Source organism: Channa argus, chromosome 12 (genome assembly GCF_033026475.1).
Source record: "Channa argus isolate prfri chromosome 12, Channa argus male v1.0, whole genome shotgun sequence".
Lineage (NCBI taxonomy): Eukaryota > Metazoa > Chordata > Actinopteri > Anabantiformes > Channidae > Channa > Channa argus.
In genome coordinates, this window is record NC_090208.1 from 22,539,845 (window position 1) to 22,560,826 (window position 20,982).

At 41.8% G+C, this 20,982-nt stretch overlaps 1 protein-coding gene across 4 annotated transcripts in view; it reads right to left on the minus strand.

The window, feature by feature from the left end:
• The window catches only part of nlgn2a (neuroligin 2a), a 175,262-nt gene extending 156,721 nt beyond the window's left edge, over positions 1–18,541 (minus strand). The window contains exons 1-2 of one of the 4 annotated variants that reach the window (XM_067523853.1): positions 17,643–18,541; positions 17,397–17,524 (exon numbers count right to left, since the gene is read on the minus strand). The gene's annotated coding sequence lies outside the window, so the exon portion shown is untranslated. Of the gene's footprint in view, positions 1–17,396 lie in introns of all 4 variants that reach the window. The other 3 variants (XM_067523852.1, XM_067523854.1, XM_067523855.1) reach the window with 3 other exon arrangements.
• Between the last annotated feature and the right edge of the window lie 2,441 nt (positions 18,542–20,982).

The window sequence follows — 20,982 nt, forward strand, 5'->3', positions numbered from 1 at the left end:
ACCATAATGTACCTATTTCTTTTCATGGTAAAAAACAAAAAAAAGAGAGAAATTCACACTAAGTTGCTTATTTATTTACTTTTTTTCGGACAGCACTGTACCGTCGTTCCTGAGTTCAAAGGTCATGACCATCAACCTGTGATGATGATGATGCATAACCAACTGTAACAGCTACACTGTGCCTACAAACTACAGCAGTTCACCAAGTACTATGTGTACACCCTGCTGTTCCACTGTGCTTCCATCAAACCCTCTTCCCTGCACTTCTTTCCTCCAACATCAGTTTAATAAACACCAGTGCTCACTGATATGAGAAATGTGTTCCACATTTAATGTCTCCCACTTCAGCATAAGAGGAAACACTCCCTTATTACATTCACTGTTGCCTTTCACATTCTGTACATGCACTCCACTTGATGTCTGTTTATTTTTTGTTGCTCACATTTGCCACTGAACCACAATCTTGCTATAGTTTCCTTCTCCGTTTAATGTGTTGGTTTCACTTTATGTAAAAAAAAAAAAAAAAAAAAAAAAAGAACCTATAGCAAAAGCACCTACACGTCTGTATATCACAATGTCTCTTTTCACATTTCTCCTAAAATGTGTGCATGTTAAATTATCTTTTTGGAAATTACTAGGTTACAAAGATAAACACAACACTTGCCAACGTGAGATTGTAGAACACTGTGCCACTTGATATTTCACAGTGCACCGTGTGTGCGACACTCATCACACCCTCAAACACCTTGCTTTGACTATCAATCTCTATCTGGCGCTGATTGTTTTTTTACCATGTGCCCCTCCCCCCTTAGACTGCCCACTATGTGGTCCCTTAGATTATTTAACTGATGCACTGATTGGCATAACTAATGACTCTAATTGCCTAACCCTCATTGGCCAATGGCTTCCCAGCGTTCTCTGCTCCATATTGACTGGCCTGGCCTTTCCCTCTCACTGCCTCTGTGGGCGAAAACATGACCAATTTTCAACTGGCTGACATGCACTGGCTCAGAGGATTATTTTGGAGACAAATTAAACCCATTTTTCCAGAAAACCTGGAGAGGCACATGGGGGGGGGGGTTGCTAACATTATTCCGCTTGGCAGTCACTGTACTGACAAACAAATGAGCCAGAAGTGAAGAGTAAATGCTGAAAATCAATGGAATATTGTTCAGGGTTAGAATCTGTGTTTAACATTTCTGACTAATGTCCTCACCAGAGACGGACGTAAGGTGTTTTACTCCAGAACCGCACAGCTCCAATAGCTCTACAATCACGTTTGAGGAAAACAAGTTCAACAAAGCTTTTGAGAAAATGTATCTTGGAAAGACCACAAAAGCTCAGAGTTAAACTCCACTTGCTTCTATTGATGTTTTGCCAGCTCCAAGTGTGCACAAACATTGACTAAAGATGTCCTCAAAAAAAGGACATGCAATTTCTTTCACTGTACTTTCATGAAAAATAAGCAATTGTATCGGATTACCCACAAGTGAACAAACATATTGTGACCAATGTGACAGGAAAAGATGTGGCCGACAAGTGTTTCTCGTTAGCGAAGACTGTGGGACTGACTGGTCAAATAGGTAATTGCTCCTAACCACTGCTCTTGGTTTTACCCTAAGGTTTTGTGAAGACAGTTTTACAGACTGATGAGACCAGGGTTGAACATATAACAAAGTTTTGGAAAGGCCAAAGCGTGAAGTAAGCTGTGAAGTAAGGAACTGGTCATGCTCCAAATCATGCAAGCTCATCTTTGAGACACGGTGGATGTAGTGTTGATTATGCTCGTACAGGTAAAGCGGCTTCGGGAACAGAGGCACTGATGTTTCTGATGATATGACTGACGGTAGGAGCAGAATGAATTCGAAGTGTACAGAAACATTTTTTCAATTTGGTGATGCCTGTAAGTCCCAGGCTTGATGGAGCTATTGGAAATAAAGGATTCAGACGCTTTATGTTCCATGAAATACCATAATACCATGAAATAAAAGCAAAAATTATTTTTCTCATATCTATGTTTGAAATTTGAACTCAAATATTTTCAGGGTCCAGTAAAACCGAATGAACTGGTCTTGCCATTCCAATTAAAGATGACTGTGTACATTTTCTTACTAAACTTATAAGCATTAGAGGTGAGTTTAAAATATTGGTCTGTGCAGCCCATCTCTAGAAATAAAGGAAAAGACATAAAGATGAGGTCAAGTAAAATGACAAAATCAATTTGTCTGCAATTACAATTAACACTAGCTGTAAGAAATTTAGTATTTTAATTCTTTCAGCTTAACTCAACCTACTATTATTAATCTTTGGGTAGCAGCTTGTACACATTTTTACAGTAATCAATTCTTATTTTTTTCTCTTCTCAATTGGTCTTACTGTTTTCGACTTATCGTTACAAAAAAGCATCACAAGCTACGTTGTCTGGCTAAGGTGCAAACTGGTTTTAGATTATATTCCTTGAATATGAGCTGATGCTGATTTGAGCAGCCTTACAATAGATTTTTGTGACAGAAACCTAATGTGTATATTTTATTAGGACAAACTGATGGATTCGATGTATGTATTAAGTAACGTTTAGATTATTTCATTGATTAATTAGAAAATATTCTTGCTGTACTACATTTTAACTGACATTTTTACAGTATCAAATCTTATCAGCTTCTGGTTCGATGCTGACATACTCTATTGTGCTGGCTCATGACTGATTGCTAATTCCTCAATTGTTGCTGATTGATTCCCAATGACGACATGCTCATATTTTGCACATAGCGTGATTATTGTTTAATACTGAATTTAATGAATATTTAATACTTGCTATAATGCATTTTTGAATAAACAATTTGCTGTTGCTTGATTATTTGGTTGAATGATTAATTGGTTATTGTTGATTTGTGATTTTGGCTTAATCAATTGGTTTTCCAGCTCATGCATGACAACCTCTACATAGATTTAAATACTGGATTAGCGTTTCGAGGTACCTACAAGCTTACAATTTTCGGGAAATCTTTGCTAATTTTGTAGGCCTGGTTTTTTCAATGAGTAGCCTACTGACAATGCACATACACTGACTGCTCCCGCTCTTGATTAAAACACCCCTAACACTGATTTTAATTAAATAGTGTCTGTATATACAGGAGTTAACAAAGAGGGTCTTAACAGTGCTTAGACCATGCTTGTGCAGGTGACCCTCATGGTCTTTTAATTTTTTTTTTTTTACCAAAACACATTTGTAGATTTAGAATAACGAAGTGTGTGTGTGTGTGTGTGTTTGCGTGTCTTTGTAGACACTGATATGCTGTACACAGAACTTGTAAACAACAATCTAACATAGGACCAGACAGGAGCCCCAGTCAAATCAATGTAGGTTTATTGTCTATTGCTCCCACCCGTACAAATGTGTGTGTGCGTGTGCACAAGTGTGTTTGTAGCTAGATCTCTGGATCCATCCATAGGGGAAAAGAGGGTGACGGAGTAATGACCTATCCTGTTTCATCAGCCTCTCTCTCCCTTTCTCTGTAGCTGCGTTCCTCCACTTTGTTGCATTTTCCCCTCTAGCTCTCCTTTACTGCTCGTATACACATCACCGTCTTCATTCATCCTTCCCTTATTCATCTTTTTCTCTCTTCCTGTCACAGTGGACCAAGAATACCTCTCTCTGTTGCTTCTTAATTTCAAATATTTCCCCTTTGTTCCATCTTTTCTTCATCTTACAACCGTCCACAGTAATCCTCCATTTCTTTTTGTTGCCAATCACCTCTCTTTTCCCTTTTTATAAAATTGTCTTTTCAAGCATTCCACTCTCCTCTGCACCTCCCACCCCACCACCCCAGCCCAAATAACTCAGTCCTTTCTTTGATGCATCATTCATGGTTTTGTTCCCTAATGCAGCCTCTATCTCTTTCACTGCCACACTATCAAATCTTCATCATCTGCTTTTATCCAGAGTTTTACCACCCTCCCTCACCTTTTCTAATGTTTTGCCTTGGTTTCTCTTGCTGCTGCTTCTTGACCCTTTCTGTTTATATCCACAGACCAAGGTCCAGTCTTTCACTTCATCCCTGCTTTTCAATGTTATGCCCCCCTCCCTCCTACTGCATCACCCTCTCATCCCCTTTCCCTCTTTCATTTCTTCCACCTCTCTTCATCTTAGTGCCCTCCCCCACTCCTTATCTCTCCTTCTCCTCTGTTTCCTTTCCTCCTATAATTTTCTGTCTCTCATAACCTGAGGTGAGTGAGTGAGTGCTAATGTCCAGATCTCAGCAATTCTTTACATTGGAGAACCATCAGTAAGGCTACATATTACTCTCTAAAAGCGCTATTTCCTTATCATCAAAATAGGCCTCTAATCTTTGCACCATATGCTGTTCACATGCCAAAATGTACACACATACATGTATAGTGACTGCATGTATCATCATTAAGGCTCAGCCCCATCCCATTTTGTTTCTTATCAGCTGAGTGTAGCAGTAATGGATCTTGTTCCCGCAATGCATTTACCTGCAGATAAGCATGTAGCCTATAGGATGTCTATCTATCCTACCCATCAGTTAAGAACCTTGTATGTTGTGTGGCATGATGGAGGAAAAGGTATTCATGACAAAAGGCAGATATGCAGCTTGAGGCTGTTAAACTAGTCTCACAAAAATTTCTAAGTGCAGGATTAATGTGTTTTTGACATCGTGTGCTAATACAATCACATTCTTTAACTGCATTGGACCTGTGGTTTGTCTGCAATGTCCGTGTGAGGTGAAAACTAATGCACCTACAATATATACAAGCTAGTGAGTGCACATACACTCTCTCTTACACTCACTCACTCAATCAAACAAACAAACAAACATACAGACACACACACACACACACACACACACTTCGTTATTACACACATTACAGACATGGCCCATTCCTGCTAGAGTTGAAACATTCAGGCTCCCGAATGGCAGGATCGTCTGGGGAGCGATGATGTGTTCCTTTGACTGCCCGCATCCACCTGTGCTCAGAAATAGCTTGAAAAACACAATCTCTCTGCAACACCTGCTTTGGGACTTACATAACTGAAACTGGAGACCACACAGAAACAAGCAGCTAGAATGAAGAAAGAAGTGGAGAAATAGATCTGGAAGTTAGGGAGAGCCTGAGCTTGGGTGTGTGTTTATGAATGTGCACTGTGTTAGTGTGTATGAAGAGGGTGAAAAGAAAGCTGCATCCTGGATGTAATAAGCTATAAAAACAAAATCTAGAAAAATTAATCTGAATGTTTTTTGTTCTTTAATAACAATGTTATTCCCTCATTTTATGTGAATTTCTGACCAAAGGTTTACTGTTTTTCTGATCTGTCACCTATGATTAATGGCCCTTAGGGAACAAAGCCTGCATGGATGAAATTATACAAAGACCATCGTTATAGTTGAAATACTTCAATGCTGACGGTCGAAATAGGCTGTAAATACCAGTCTCCAAGTCAAACCAGAATTCACATCCTCATGGTAAAATAATATGTATAAGTGCTAAAACCTGACCTCTATGATCACTATTGTATCACAAAGATGGTGTGAGACAAACTATTTGGTTATCAACAAACCACCTAAAGAAACCTTGGCTGACCCAGACCTTTTGAGCAACACTGGCAGCAGTCAGTGCAGATTTAGGAGCAGATTTTTGCTTCTAAAGAGTTTTGAGTTTTTTGCACTTCTAACAAGTCAGAAAATTTCAACCAATTCTGATTGTTTAGTAGGTTTTGGAGCTTTCCTATTTATTGTAAATTCATGACAGAGACAACTTGAAGCAACATGTAAAGTGTAGCCATGTAGAAGAGTTTAGCAAAAAAAAAAAAAACGCCGATTTCCGTCCTACGTATACACTTTATGTGTGTAACAAAAGGCTGCAGACAGGAGATGCAGCTGAGTGAAATGCAGACAGAAAATGCAACCATCACAAAGTGGCGTGTAGAAGTGTAAATAAGTCACTTTCCGCCACGGATTTTAAAACATTTAATTCAGATAGTTCCCATTGTAGATCAGCTGCGCATTTTCTCCCCCTGTGCTATCACTCTGCAGCAACACGAACACACACACACTAAACATAAAGAAAGGTGACAAAGCACCATTTTCTGTCATTATACCGTTAGAATCTCTGGGGGCGGCTGTAGCTCAGTTGGTAAAGGCAGCTGTCCACGGACCACAGGGTCAGTGCATGTAAACTCAGTCCATGTCATGTTGTTGCTCCATTGACCACAAGGGCCCATTTGCCAGGAAAATGTAAACATAGATCACAGAACTTGAAACAACCATCACTACTATGAGCTATCTGAGGATACTGTGTTCAAGTGTTACAGAATGACAATATTCTGCTGATTCCATAGACTTTCCCTACTGCCTTCATAACTTTCATTGTCCTAGTTCAAATTTCAGTAGAATTGCCCACTGTATTCCTTTGGAGATGTTTTAGCAGCCATTTTGAAAATGTAATGTGTATTAATTGTGTTGGGCACAAATTTAAAAACAAACAAAAGAGAGAGTAATCAAGCCTTAAAAGCAGATAAGAAACCAGAATTAGTATGTGTGATATAGTTACACGACTTCCCCTTTAGGTGTGATTGAAGTGTTTTGACAGTCGGGATCTTTGCAAGCCACTGATGTGACTTTATCCCATAAAGCAATAAATAGATGCAATAACTAACTGTATCACTGAGAAGTAATTAAGGTATGGTGTATACATGTGCGAATAAGTTAGTGCATCAATGCTTACACAACCATGTATTGTTGATGCTTGACTGCGTGTATTGTGTGTGGTCTGTGTGTACTCATGTGAGAATGCTTGGTATGTAGGCATGTGTTTACAGTACACCTTTCACAAATTCTCAAATTATATTTTCTAATGCATCAATGTTTTTTGTGTGGTCCACATGCCCCCGTTCATGCTCCCAATGAACCGGCGCTCCATCGCAAAAGTCTTTCAATTCAAGTGAGTCTGAGCACAAGTGCAGAAAAAAAAATGCGTAGTTACAATGCTAAGCATTTTTTGTGTTTTGTGTGGCCATCCATCCATGTTTCTACCCACATGTATTTTTTACTGTATTTATTATGTAGCCCTTACTTATATCCCTTAGGTCCCTTCTGTCTCTGCATCTCTCTCACCAGGATGTCATTGTAGAAAGCCTACACAAGCTATTCCATCACAACCAGCCAATGATACCTGCCTTGTGCCAGGGTCTGTATCATCAAAATGGCACACTGAATGTTGGTACCAGTGTAGCTAATCAATGTTCAATAGGGCACTATAGCTGCAGAAGGTGAGAGACTAAATCAATTTCAATCTTGGGTTTAGGTTTATGGTTTAGGTTTATGTTGAAAAAAAGTTAAATCTAATAACTTGTGTTTTCCAGAACACAAAAGTTGTGAAATTTGTGCATAGGTACAGTAAAAGAACTAAAGAAAAGAGGAGAACAAGTTGGTTTGAGAGCTCTCATGGATTTACATTTAACCTGACTTAAAGCTGTTGTACTCACTTAAACTAGTCTAAGATGAGTATTCGAGCATAGCTATAGGGTTAGGAGGCACAGCCTAGAGCCTTAAAAACAACTCACTCTGCTCCACCTCATCATCGCTCTGTGATGTGCTCTGCTAGGCTCTGCTAAGCAAGTGCTCCAAGTGTGTACAAAAAATTATCATGGAAAAAAATAACAGAAACTCCGATTGGTTCGCTCAAACTTTTTTAGCAGGAAAATCTTTGCTAATAATAATGTGTAAAACCACAATGTTTCACTTGTTCTCTGCTCAGCTCTGAATCTAAATCCCTGGCTGTGGTGACTGACCTTGAAGTCTAGCTTTGACAAGAGTAAATGTAATGGCATTAACTGTTGCACAGCAAAGACTTGTGAGCTAGTTAGGGCCCTTGGCAGATCAGATATTCCCTAAAACATATTTACGCTTATGCTGCAATGACAACTATAGTGAAATATGCCCGAGGCTATTAAATGCGCATGTGTGTACGTGTGTGTGTGTGCACGTGCATGACAGGCTGAGCCATGAAAGCTGCTTAGGCATACAGGAGTCAGCAATCCTGCAATGTACAACATAATGTGATCAGACAACAAAGAGGACAACTCTTCTCCACAGGACTTTGGGCCCTATAACTCCACCAGATATTAGCAGCAGGTGATAAAAGCTGAGGTGATAAAAATGCTTTTCCTTATCGTCTTCTTACGCTCAAAAACACATTTGACATTTTACCCCTTCCTCTATTAACATTAAATTCCTCTTCTTTACCCATTAGACAAAAAAATAGAGACACAGACTACTTCAAAGACCCCATGAGTTGGATGACTCAAATCACCCATGAAAAGAACATCTTATATGGAATCTGGACTGCAGAAGCCTTAGCAACAGTAGGTTACCCTATGAGCTAAAAGGATTCCATTCACTACCCCCGGGGCACGCTCAGCTCTTCATAGTCCTGTGGGCAGTCAAAACCACAAAAGGTTTTGCTATGTTTCATATTGGGAGCTATCCTTTTAGAAAGCTACCCGTTCCATTTGTCTGTTATCGAACATAAAAAAAAAAAAAAAAAATGCAAAATGTTTTCGTAGTGACACCAAAGCCAAAAACACAAGCCTCTTAATTGTGGTCACTTAGGGTCAGCAAACAACTGCACCCACCTCTCCAACCACTCAATCTCTCAATCCAAACCTCAAATGGTACCTGCCAAATCTGTTGATGAAGCACCAGACTTTAACAGAGCCTACCAAAAATGAAGAGTAAACCCATCACTCGGTGGGTAAGTGTATTTCTTCATTGTGACATGTGTTGCACAACAGAAAATATTTCTCTCCTATGTGCATTCCCCTCCCCAGTCTGCCCAAACATTCTCTATTTAACATACATGCTCAAGTGCACACGCAGCTTCTGGCGCAGTAAAGAATGCCTTTCCCTCCATGTGGCCCTAGCAGGACATCTTAAGACATAAATGAATCCTGTACGAGTAGGCCAGGCTTTTAAATCCAAACCACCCCGCACCATAAATTGGATCATGGATAGCATTCGTTCCTAGTCCTGATACTTATAGGACTCAAAAACACTCTGTTAGGAAAGGATGGAAACTAGACAGAGGGTTAAGGGTGTGATGCACCATAGGGCAAGGCGCAGATAAAACAAAATAGGCATAAGTGAGGGCAAGAGGATTAAGGAGATGCTGAAAGGATGACAGTTTGCCGAATCAGAGAGACACATGGCGGAAAGGAGGAAAAGTAATAATAAAAGTAGTGAGGAAGCTCAGTGGAAAAGAACAATGCGGTTGTGTTAAAGGATAAATAGAGGGCAGAATTTGTTAAGAGGGTACAAGTGTGTAAATAGGAAAAAATAAAGAGGCAGGATAGAAATGGAGAAAATGGGAAAGAGGATGTTGAGGAGGGGGTGCTGAAAGGCCTTAGTACATCATCATTGCTGAGAACCTCCTAATTGGGCAAATCCCTGAGCAGGCACCAGGCGCCCTGCTCTGGAAAACAGGTCAGACAGAGAGCAAGCCAGTGAGAAAGACGGAAGGAAGTGGGAAACATTTACAGACACAAGAGGGTGCCATGAAAAGGTTGAGCTATGTGAGTCTAATGAATTGAGGGGTTGTACAAGAGCAGCATTGACCTCTCCCCAACTCCCCGTTTCCTACTTGCCTTAATTCATCTTTCCACCCTCTCATACTTTTGCAACCTTGCTGTAAATCTACAAGCAGCTAAATCGACCAACATTTTGAGAAATAAATGTGATTGATTTTAGGCGATGACACAACTGAAGCTTAGGGCTGCCCAGGGACCATGTTTGTAACAGGGTAGCCAATGACAGGAAAGGCACTGGGTGAGTAAGGACGAGAAGTGTGCTCTATGAGGGCCTCTCCAAAGAACTAATTTATGAGCATCCTGATCAATGGGTTAATTAAGTGGAGAGAGGAGAAAATGTAGAGGGCAGGGGCTGGTCGGAGTAGCCAGTGGCAAATGAAAAAGGGGGGGAAGCGATAGAAGGGCAAATGGGTTTAGGTTAGAAGGATGACGATAGGAGAGAAAGACAAATTTTGGCAACTGAAGATTCAGAGGACGTGAACTGCAAAGGTGACATTTCTGTGTGTGTGCTTACCGAAACTGCATAGGACCATTGACTAGTTCTGATAAAAACTGCTTGATGCTAGTGATGATTATGAACAAGTGGCTCCCTGGTGGAATCGATTAAAACCCCACCTTTTCAAATTTATCAAAGTCTTGCAAAACAAGATGTCAAGAACTCAATCTATTGGTCAGTAGACCTTTAGAAAATCAATTCTTACATTAACCAGTCAATTTTTTTCACCTGTCACACATTGACCTGTCAATTTCAATAGGAGAAATATGCATGTCAAGCACACGCAGACATCAACCATACTTATACACCACACGCCCATCTCAGTGTAAGAGCAGTAAGAAAAGTAGAGCTCATCCGCTGAAATGTGTTTATTCCCCACAAAAGGGTGAAAAAAGAAACCCGGGCCAGAAAATCCTGCTGACATGAAGTCTTGTAATACGCCCCTTTCTCAGATTCCCCGTTTTATTTCTGCTGTAAGGCCTTTGAGCTAAACCCGCTTTCTTCCCAGGCCTTTGTCTGTCAGGGAAAAACCCAATGCTTTCCCATTCTACCATCTAAATGCAATAGAAACTAACGCAAAGTTATCTCACCAACCATTAGCCGTTAGAGCCAGCTTGTGATCAAGGTTACACTCCCGCACCCTGGCTAATTAAGGTGACCGAATCATATCTTTCTTTTTCTTATGGTTAGCAGTTTCCCTTTTTACCGACTGTCTATACTGTACATTCATGTGAATTGTACTTCCTAGTCTATGCTCCCTATACTTGTATTTCTAATCTTGTATATCCCTATTGTGATTTTGCTTTCCTATTAAATTTGCAACCCTGCTTGCACAAAGCCTGCATCCTTTTCTTCCCACTTTTATTCAATTTTTCTTATTCCAGACAGTCAGAAGGGACATATGAAGAGCACTACACAGGGACTGTGAGTCATTTTCACCAAGATACTGTAGCCTGTGGGTAGCAGATAAGTGCACTCAATAAAGTTCAGTACAAGTCAGAACACTGACATTTATGTTCCTTCTGCTGTGAGCTGCTACCTGAAAGTACGGTCTGCAAAAATCTGCCCAATCGCAGTGTTTGGCCCAGGAGTGATCCAAACAGATTGGAATTGAGCCCCTCTTTCCTACTACCATTTGTCAGCAGAGGAATTGTTTCAGCCTTGAGAGACAGTGTGAAGAGCCACAGATGAATGATTCAACCAAGATGCGTTGTTTTCTCTGAAAGATGGAGGATACACATGCTGCATCCTTAAATATTACAAGAAAACAAAGAGAAAGTGCCTCTCGTTACAATAAATCAAAAGGTGTAAAACACGCCTAAGGTTTTGAGGCATTTGCTCTTTAGCAGAACATTTCATGTTTGCGAATGTGTTCCATGTACATGTGCATGTCCTTGTTTACCCTGAAGGTTAGTGTTTGCTTTGGTGATTGTGACAACAACAGGGATTATCATTGCCTGCTTGGCATCGTTGAGTGCAAAAGTGTAACACTGCCATTCTGGTGATCATTCATCACTGTCCTGCCGCTGCTTTCATTCCTAGCCAGCGCTTACACACACAAACATACACGCACGCGTGCACACACACACACACACTCAACCAGAATCAACCAAAGGCCTGTCAAGTAAGAGACATCCTAATTCACGATTCACTAAGAACAGGCTTATTCTTTTCATTAGCATCCAACATCAGAACAGCTAAAGCCCAGCAGCCTAACAATGCATCAACTGGAGATAGGAGGCATATGGAAGTACTTGAAATGCTCCATTTGTATAGAAGAGGGGCTGAGGCTTCGTTCTTAAGGTTAGGCTAAAGAAGCAATGCACTCATATATGCCCCAACACACATTCACGCTTTAAGGGGACAAATCTTCAGACTGTAGAAAGTAAGTTGCTGACAACAGTTCATGCAGCCATCCTCTGGGAGATCGACAGCAGCGCCTGCTATCTCTGCATCCTCAAGTGTTGCCATTAGCCGGCAGCTCTGGCCGTGCCTCAAACTCAATCGGCGCAACACATCGTCACTTATGTCAACAGATGGACATCAAATGGATAACAGCCTAGTCTGTACTACGGGTCAGCCACTGGCTATGCCACCACGGAGGCTCATTATGTTTGACTGACTGAGACCAGCACTCAGCGTGTGTGTATGTGTGTGCCAGCGCAAGAGTGAAATATGTGTGTTTTACAGCTACCCGGATCATTATACAGTGCAGCCACAGTGATAACACTTGAGCATGTTGGCCAACACTCGCAGTCCTACTTCTACCATTTCCTTTGCCAGCATCACCATTCAACTGGTCTTTCTCTAACTGGTTGTTGGGAGCTTCAGCTGACAGCTCATACTAATATGTATGTTGGTGCTACACATACTAATAAGTGTGTCACAGCATGGGAGAGACAGCATATAGCAGATGTTAGGAGAGCAAAATAGAGATGGTGGCGTTGCAGTGTTGTAGTATCCCTGTACCTGTTTCTGCACCGGTTCCCTTCTTCAACACTCGCCTACTTTCTGCTTCCTCCACTCTGTTTCATTTCTTGTGACATTCATGATCACTTGACTTTCCGAGCACATTTTCTCGCTCTGAATGTCTAGAGTGAGAGGGCAGGAATAGTGGCCTGCCTACCTCCCTGGCTCCAGACCTGTTGACCCCAAGCTTGTTTGTAATGCTGGAGTTTTACTATGAAGTGCTCACGAGGATGGTGCTTCTTCTGACCTTGAGAAGCTATCAGTACCATAAGTCACTCAATTTGTCCACATTCCCATCGATAGCAAAATATATCTAGTGTGTGCTTGAGAATCAAAGCATCACAGCTCTGCAGGACTGTAGGAGAATGTAATGAATTATTACACCTAGGGTTTTCATAAACTCAGTCTCTAAATGTATGTTTGTGTAAGATTTATCTGCAAATTACTGGACTATGAAAATGATTATAATAATAGGCATTCGAATTCCTATGGATGCATCAGAGAAATACAGGAGGTCACTCAGCTCACTAAAGAGTCGATCTGAACTGCTTAAAGTAACATGGATTTCAACTGTCAGTCGATCTGATTGGCCAGAAAGAAAGATATATTTAAACCCCACTTTTGCTGATTCCAGTGCTCTAGATTCCACCAAATCTGTATCGTAGGGTCTGGCAAATGGAGAAGCACAAAATCCCATTGCACGCATGCACCTTTATTTTTTTAAAAATCACTCCGTGTTTTTAATTCTCTGGAGGTCTTCTACTATCAGGGGGAATATGTAGCTGTATCCACTTTCCCCCCAATGTCAAACCTGAGAGGTAGCCTGCAGTTTCGAACTGGCCAATAGGTGTTCTGGGTGGTTTCTCACTGTCTCTGTGTCTTCCTTTGGCGTTTATCTCTTTGAAGAAAAGAGGGGCAAGTGTTCATTGATCTTGGCCGGTGGTCAGCCTGGTTCTAGCAGGGGGTGATGGCAAAGTGAAGGCTGAAAACTCTGGGAAGCAAACATCAGGTTTTTTCAATCAAAATGTGTCTGAGGGTGTTCGACCTTGATCTAACCTTAATGAGCCCACCAGGGATGCTACAGCACTGTTTGCCTCTGCTTGAAGAATGACATGTGAGATTGAAGGCGAACAGAGCAGACAGAGAAAAAAAAAGTTTGAAGAGGTCTATAGAGGAAAACTGTACGAACAGAAAACAGTAAGGACGCACAAACAAAAAAGCAGAACATCCTGCAATATAGAGACAAAGAAGGACAGGAAGGATAGAGATGAGTGATGACTCTAACCCCTCATCTTCATCTGGCACCTTAGAGAACAAAGATCTCATTGAAGAAGCTCAGACAAAGGAAAAAGATGGACCACTGCAGAGGGACTGTGGGAGCACCAGCACACTTTGATAGTGACAAAACAGACACTACCACGCTGAGAAGGAAAAATTGAGGTACTTGTCTCAAAGAAAGGTCCTCAATATTTTTTTTTCCTTTTTTTATTATTTTAATAACCCTACAAGATGGTTGCCAGATCCATAGCATTCATTACCATGTACACAAGAACTGCATAGCATTAACTGATAAAAACCCGAATATTTAAGGCATGCTAATGCTTATGTTGGCTTATTTTGAATGGCACTTAATATTTGGGTATAATAATTCATGTTGGGGTTCAGCACAGCAGCAGAGAACATTTATTTTAATGTTTATTGGACTTTTAAAAAATGCAGCCTCCAGCATTTTAGACACTGCAATATTTGTTGCTTCCTTGTTTTTGCTGCATTAATACACAAAGACACATGCTGCAACACACATACAAATCACATAAAAAAGCAAATGCAAGCTTCAGGTTTGAAATCTTTATGGGGTTTGATGTTCTAAAAAGATGCTGCCATAGCAACGACGCATTCTACCTCGGAAACAAACAAAAAAAAAAAAAAGAAAGAAAAAGCCAAGCTTCCTTTGAGCCAAATGAATGAGATGGCTACAAGTGTATTGAGAAACAAATGAATACATAAATGAGAAATAAAGGCAACAGAGGACTCATGCAGAGTGTATATGGTCTTCCAAAGAATACCGTCTTTGGCAGAGGAGGGAAGTAGTCCAAAGACAATTTAATTTAATGGGTAGAGAGCTGTAGCCTACACATGACAACAAAAACACTTAAGAGACCGGGTGATTACATGCCGAGATTCCTGCTCAAGGGAAAAGGAGAGGAACGTTCCCACTGCGAACAGCTTGTTGTCAATTACTTAACTTTGCTGTTTTTTGAAGAAAAAAAAAAGTCCATTATAGAGATTTTCCGTTTAATCTATTTTATGTCCTACAAGAGAAGTGGAAAAAAAAAAAAAAAAACCAAGGTGAAGTGTGTGGCCAGCTACTGGTATGCGTTGCAGAAGCCAAAATAGTCCCAAAGACATGTATTTCTGTGTTACATTAAGAAGTTACAGTAGCTGTTCGTATGCCTGTCTACCACATTGCTCTCGATCACCTGTCCTAAACAGGCCCAGCAATTATTCAATATTCTGTCAATTATTCAACGGCGAACTGTGCAATTTGTCACACTGGAACCTCCAAGTTAGCTGAAAAGTAGAAGATAAATTCCCACTGCAGGGGTAATGAAAATCTGCCAGCAGTCCTGAAAATACATTTCAGCACCTTCAAAGCAGCAACTGACACAAATAGTTCCCTCCTCAGTTTCTCGTAACATAGAGAAGAAATGAACAACAGCACCTCCCTGAGGGTTTGAGTGTTCAGCCAGCCTTGGCTTTTTACTAATTTATTTCGACTTTGTTAAACAAACATTCAATTTCATCATCATTTATCAGATGAGTCTCCAGCTCTCCAGTCAGCATGTCAGCTGTCAACATCTTGAACATTTTATTTTTTTCTTTTATTATTATTATTATTATTTTTTTTTTTTTACACAGATGACATCTCCCCTAAAATTACCAGTGACTGCTGTCATCTCCACAGTCACAAAACATGGTAACCCATTGGGGGACCTGCTGTCACAGGTTTATCTACAGTAGAAATAAACAGCAAGGGATAAAATTAGCAGCAGTAAACAGACAGGTAGGCCTCCTAAGGAGAGTGACAGTGGGGTTGTGATGGCGGTTTCAACACACCCTGTCAGAACACTAGGCTTCGTCTGTTGACTGTTTAGCAGCCCGTGCTAGGAGCCATCAATCTACCAGACGACACCCTGTGAACGCTTCAGCCCCATCTGCCTCCAAGCTTTGCTGCACCATGCACAGAACGGATGGCAGTGAGCATTAGTTTCAGGGACATGCACGATGCCCGCACACACAAAATGTTGTGCAGAGGCTTCTTTGATAACCCTTATTGCGCTTACAAGCTTAATGTATATCACCGACACTAAATTGTAGACTGTACTGTATTAATGTTGACATACAGTTTAAGATTTTCATGCATTCTGTTTCTCTTTCAAGCACAAATGGCTGCCATCACTCTACACACTACATTAGCACGCCACCTTTATCTCCCTTCAACATCCACAGGTCTTCAAAGTTTCCAGCCACTCGCCACCAAGATAAATAACTCCTCTGTGAAAACATCCATCTAGCACAAGGACGGTCAAACATCCCCACCCCCCAAATGCCTCCATTAAAATCTCTTTTGTCCCTATCTGCAATATAGGGCAGGCTTTAGCTGCCTAAACCAAGCAAAGAAGCTGAGCTGAGCTGTACTCCCTTCCTTTTTCTCCACCGCAGACAAGAACAGAGGTCTAGTTGTCCCTGCTGAATTCTATCATCTCGCAGGCCCTGCCGATCCGAATACCCCACAACACCAGCCACAGCATATAAATGTGCCCCATTCTTCGCGCTCTGTGTGTGCATCTATTTGTGCATGTGTGTGTGTGTGTGTGTAGGGAGGCATTTAGAGGAATATGTTCTCATGGCCATGGCGTTTCCTGGGGTCTTTTTAGTATAAAGACCCCATGAAAAGATGCCCATAATAAGCTGAGATGATTTAATAGTTGAAGGGGGATTTGTGTGTGTGTGTGTGTGTGTGTGTTTCATTTTGGCCATCTGTCTGCAACACAGACCAGTGTTCTTGAAAAAGTGCCCTTCCAATCTTATTGTTGTCGTCTTATCTCAGACAAGGCACAGAGTGAAAAACAACGTCTAATGATTGTCATGTGTTCAGTGACATCCAGCATTGCTGCAATCTCAGCAAAGCAGTTTGATTAATTAGCTACAAATTTTGCATGTACGGGGATAGAAGAAATGGGCTCAGCCTCACTGAATAGTAGCCTCTGTTCCTCTCATTTCACCAGAGGAGCTCTGAGGCCAGGTCCTCATTAGCAGAACAGAGGATGCATCTTCTGAGATGAAGGGGGAGCTCGCCCACATGAATCAACCGTGAATCGCTCACAACAGGTGTGACATCATCACCCCACAAATCTGCATAGATGCAACATACACAATAGTGCTGCAAGACTGGTGCAAAATAGAACAAAATCATGCGGATTCCATGCATGTTCTGGACATCTGCAAATGCATTTTTTGCCCCCTGTGTTGTTCACAACAAATATGTAACCAGGCAGGACCTATATAGTCTAAGAGATCAAATGTAGGCATCAGATAACACATGGAAAACATGCTTTTTTTTAAATAGAAATGATTTTATCCCCCAGTTAGCAGACCGGCATCCTCACGTCCAAACATTTGTCACTTGAGGTGAGAAAGACACCTGCATACACATGCACAAATTTTAATGCTAATTTTAGTCAAATTAGGATAAGTCACATTTTTGGAATAGAATGATCTCCCATGTAGAAACTTCCAATGAACATGTAAACCTCAGCCTACCTGTTAATTTGTGATCCACGGGGGCTGGTAGGGTGCCAGATTCCCACTGATGTTTGTTGTTTTCTTTTTCCCTTCTTCCTGAGACTCAGTCCTCCTCCTCCTCCTCCTTCTAGTCCTCTTCGCTGAACCTTTCTCCCGTAGCAGTAAATGTCAGGGAAGCAAAAAGTGTTTCTACAAATCAAAACTACATTTAAAATTAAATAAAAAAAATAAAAGAAAGAAAAAAAAAGAAAAGGACAGCACTACCTCGTTCAATCCCACCGGGCCGGCAGGTGGGACTTCATGCCAATAAGAGTGGAGAGTCAGTACCAAAGATGAAGCTGCTCAGCTGCATTACACACCACGCACAGCAGGTTCCAGGATGATTCCCCATTTGAGCAGCAGCCTGGGCTCTGTCCTCGTCTTCCCCGACACGGCAATTCATTAATTCATTTCTCGGCTGACAGTCCGGTTTGCCTCAGGAGGAATGTCTGTTTTTTTTTTTTCCTTTATCAAACCTCTTTGACGACAAAGTAACCCCCCAATAACCGGGACGTGTCTCGGGAAGTGTAACCTGTGTTGACCAGTAGCTTCTCCGCTTTTGAGCTTTTTCTTCTGGGACGTCGTCGATAAATCCGCGATAAATTCCCTCAGGAGCTCCGACACCGCCAGGCAGCGCTTTGAGTCACACTGCCACCCTCGGCTGGCTTGAGCTTGGCTCGGTAACGGCGGACACACACTTCTCGCTCCTCCGGTCGTCTTGTTGGGGAGATGCTGCCGCCGCCGTTGCTGCTGCTGTGTGGTTTCCGTGACCGCCAGAGCTGGATGTCGCACACGCACGCACCGTCGCGAGCACGCACGCACGCTCGTCCCCGGCGCGTGACGCGCGCCGCAGTGTCCTCCCTAGCAAGCTGGTCGCCTTGGCAACGCTTTCTTCTGACCTCAATATGTTCGTTTTTCCTATTAAAAAATGTGTCGCGTTTCCCTCGGATTCTGTCGCATTGACTGCATTCTCGCCTTCAACCAGTGGTGAAAATCTGTATAAATCCGCCTGTTTGTACAGAGGGTGTCGCTGGCTTATTCTCCATATTCTCCTGCAGAGGGATGTGAAAAATTAGTGCTGAGGAGTTTCATTTTTTAAGCATCACTCTTTCCTCCTCTCGCATCCAGCCGGGTAGATCTGCATCATCATGACGTCAGAGGACGTTAAAGAGATACTAGCCCATTTTTTAACATTACCTTCTGGCCTGCATCTCTATCCCCACTATCAGTCCATCCATCCTTATCCCAGTCTCCCCCCTCCATCTACCATATAATTTACCCTTTCATCTAGGCTAATTCTCCATTTCTCCCTGACTGATCAGCAGGCTAACCATGCCAATCACTGAGGGATAAATATGACTCCAAATGGGGCTTTAAAAGAATTTTATAGTCATACCGCCGAATATAAAACCGACATAATTCGATTTGGACATACTAATCAGTTCTTTTTGGAATATTATGCAAAGTTGTTGAGCGGATTGCTGACTTCAGCTGCATTTATCTATTTTATGTTCTTTGTTTTATGTTTCTAACATCCATCCTTGGCTGAGTCCCTGATTTCATCAATGCAGTGGGTAATGGCTGCGTGGTGGTGGTGACACCTGCTTCTCTGGATGCAGCACAGCCACATGTCGGCCTTATTACCAGGGTCATAACAGAGCCAAACATCTGCCTCAGTCACTCTCCCACTGCACAGCCATGTATCTACAGTTACTGGACTGATACGATAGGAATTTTTGCCTCACCAGACAAAAATAAATAAAAACTTCCGACTTAATTATAACCAGTGCCACCTCTAGAGATTTCTAAATGATGCTCATGTGCTCCCAAGCAGCATCCCGGGAAAAGATCTAATTTTAAAGAAGATTTACTGCCTAACATCCATTAGCCAGTGTTCATTCACTTCCATGTACAAACCCCAGGCAGGGCCGCTTCTTCACTTGTGTGGGGAGCCAGGCTCTCGTCAGTCAGCCAAAACATGATTTCTAGCCCATGCTGCTTTTTACCTTCAGACACCTTAAACTACCTGAGGGACACACATGAGGCGGGGAGAGACAAGGAGAGACTGCTATGGGGCTACGATCTCGGCTACCAAGACAAATCGCCTTTGCTGGTGGATGTACATTCCCCCAGCGATATCCCATCAGGCCAAGGTGAGGAAGTAGTGGGCTTGCGTGTGTGTCTGAGTAGGTGAAGTCCTGCACTTGATAAACTCTACCCAAGCATCAGAGGTAATGGCCCACGAGGCAGTCCTAACAGCTTCAGTCACACCAGAAACACACATGTGCACATATAGACACTACCCTGTTGTTATTGGTGAACTAAAATGAGATGCAGAAGCAAACATATGCATCACGACACAGAGAATCCCTCTACACACAAACACACATGTTAAAACACTGCATGATGTATGCTGGACTACAGGTCAGTTTGCCACTGTGGAGCCCCAGGGGGAGCTGCTGATCTGTGGAAAATGTCTCTGCAGCATTCATGTTTGTTCTTACACCTCAGGACGTCACACACATTGATTAGTTCTATGCAAAAGTGACGAGTCAAAAGGCCCTTTGTGGGCCCTGAGCCCATGTTTCCACCTGTAGCAGGTTGTATTTCAACTTTCAAGAGGAGACCAACTCTAAAATGAAACAACTAGATGGCACATGCAAGGAACAGTAATATGTTGAGACTGAATAAGCCTGTGGATTTAATGTTCCATTAAAAACAAGCTGCAACAACCGCTACATTACAATCAAATAATTTGTTTGCTTGGAGGTGTATGCAGTAATATTTCACTGCAATCTCATAAAGCCATTAACCTTTTTGTCTGAGGGACCCAGACTAAGCAGAAAGCCCATTTTCTCTCCACCTAATTTGCTTTGCTGCAACTTGACCTATTGAGCAGGCCCACAAATCCCTTCTGTGTTTGCAGAATGTGGGAGCCTGCTCTGTCACCAGGATTAAAACAGAACATCAAAGAGAAACAATGATTTGTTAGTTTATGACTAATTCTCAGGACTGTAGTAGCACACACACTCACCTGTGCACACATACAAGTTATAGGCCTAATTGCACACTATTATTACTCAGTGGGAAGAAAGCCCTGCAAAGATGTCATTGCAAATAACTGAGAACAAACTCCAGCTCGCGGATGCCAGGAGCTTTCAATTTACAAAGCTATTTTTGGGGGGAAAGACTGCTTAAGCACAGTTGGACGGTAGCAGGAGAGGGAGAGGAACTGCATAGCACGAAACAAATTATGTGATATGCTCCTTCCCTTACTGCAGTTATTATCATTGGAAATCTCAGTCTCTTCCTACTCCCCGACATGTTCTCACCCTTACATCTCTAAACCCCCAACAAATGGAACTCAAAATAAGTTACAGAGATTTCCACATCTTCACTTCTGCCTTTATCACATTCTCTTAATTGTAGTGCCCCATCACATTCCATTTTCTCAGCTCTTTTCTGGTTTCAGCACAGGGTGTGACATTTGCTGTACTTTGAACATGTAATTTTCAATGACTACACAGGTACTGCTTTGATGAAGGCTCATCAATTCCATTTGCCA